This window comes from Falco punctatus, assembly GCF_963210335.1.
Source record: "Falco punctatus genome assembly, chromosome: 1".
Classification (NCBI taxonomy): domain Eukaryota; kingdom Metazoa; phylum Chordata; class Aves; order Falconiformes; family Falconidae; genus Falco; species Falco punctatus.
The window spans coordinates 55,098,081-55,099,793 of record NC_137580.1 but is presented as its reverse complement, the minus strand read 5'-3'; the positions used below and the strand labels follow the sequence as shown (position 1 = coordinate 55,099,793).

The 1,713-nt window shown below is 52.2% G+C and overlaps 1 protein-coding gene across 2 annotated transcripts in view; it reads left to right on the top strand.

Moving 5' to 3' along the window:
• Positions 1 to 1,713, top strand: part of BEND4 (BEN domain containing 4) — a 72,644-nt gene that overhangs the window by 34,803 nt on the left and 36,128 nt on the right. The gene's annotated exons all lie outside the window — the stretch shown is intronic.

Genomic DNA, 1,713 nt, shown 5'->3' with positions numbered 1-1,713 from the left:
GTACCCGCAACTCCTCTCCTCCGCCGTGCAACTTCGCGGGGCACTTTGCAGCAGGCGGGAGCGGGATGGGGGCCGCGGGCTCCCCCCCCCCCCCCGCACGCACACACGCGGCCCCCTCCCCCGGGGGGTGGCGGCGGGCTCGGCCCCTGGCGGGGGTGCCCCACCTCGGGGCCGGCGGCGGCCGGCGCCCCGGGGCTGGGCGCGGGGGGCGCGGGGCGAACGGCCGGCTCCGCCCGCCGGTCGGGCATCGCTAAAGTTCCCGGGGGCGGGCGGGGCCGGGGCGGCTGCCCGGCCGGCGGCGCCCCCGGGGCGGCAGGGGACCGGGGAGGAGGTGGCGGCCGCCCCCCTCCGCCCCCCCGCTGCCGTCGGGGCCGTGCCGCCAGCCGCCGGCGGGGCGAGCGGCCGCCGGGCGGTTCGCACCTGCGGGAGCGGCGCTGCCGTCTGCGGGGCGGGGGGGCAGCCGCGGGCTGGCGGTCGCGGCCGGAGGGGGGGCGGCAGGCCGGGGCTGGCTGCCGGAGGGAGCCGCTGGTGACGGAGAGGCTGCTGGTACAGGGGTGGCGGTTTTCACAGAGGGAAAATAGATCGGCTGCTCGCCCGCACCGTTTCTGTAAGATGCAGCGAGGAACGGGAGATCGGGTTATTTCATTTTTTTTTCTTTAAAGGTGTAAGATACCGAGATGCTGAAGGCATATCTTTCTTCTGGTGATGGCTTGGAGTTAAAAACCACGTAGATCTTGATATGCAACCTAAATTTGGCATCAGGAAATGGGAAATTGCATCTTTAAGCAGAGTACAATCAAAAATGAATTACAATAAATCCTATATAATTGCATAGGTCATTCTCTTTAATGAGATTTTATTAACCTGACTGTCAAGCTTTTGAGTCAGGCAGATATTTTATCTTCTTCAACTGATAAAAGTGTCAGCTATAAACCACCATATAAATATTCATAAATCTACACATCTGTGGCAGCCTATCAGCATCATTCTTTTGGACATTAAAAGCATTCTAATTACTTTCTGTCTAGCAGAGCTGAAATGCTGCCTGTTATAGTATGTGCTTGGCAGGCATGATTGCTTTTGTTTGCCATCACAAATAGCAGCATCCTATTTTATATACTGATGGTCCAGAATATATTCAGGGTTTGACTGAACAGGATGAATGTTATGAAGCACCATCTGGTTTTGATAACATCGGGTATATTAACTCATCTGTTAATTTTTGACACATCATTGATTTATTTATTTAGAAAAATTGGATCCTGTTTTGGTATGTTGCTGTTTGCCTTTGTAACAAATGTGATGACATTTCCTTACTAAACAGGGAGATATGCTAGTTAATAGGATATATGGCTGTGTTTTAATGCCTGTTTTTGCACAGAAGCAGCCGTGTACTGGATTAATTTTATCATGTCTTGTTACAAATAATTCAAGTACTTTGCCAAAAAAGTTTAATACTTGAATAGATTAGCCTGAAAATTCACGGCTCTGACACGTCGTCCTGTGATCCGTGGCAGAAGGTCATCTTTTCTTTTTTCTTGAAAGTACTTCTTATGAAATGCCCAAATGGTGGTAGTTCAGTATTTTTTTGTAGCCCACAATCAAAACGTTGCCGATACATGTGACACGTTTCTTTACAGAAGCAGACTACACCATGGAAAACAGCTGTATGGTAGATGATATATGAGGCCAAATTCACAGCAAAACCCTCTG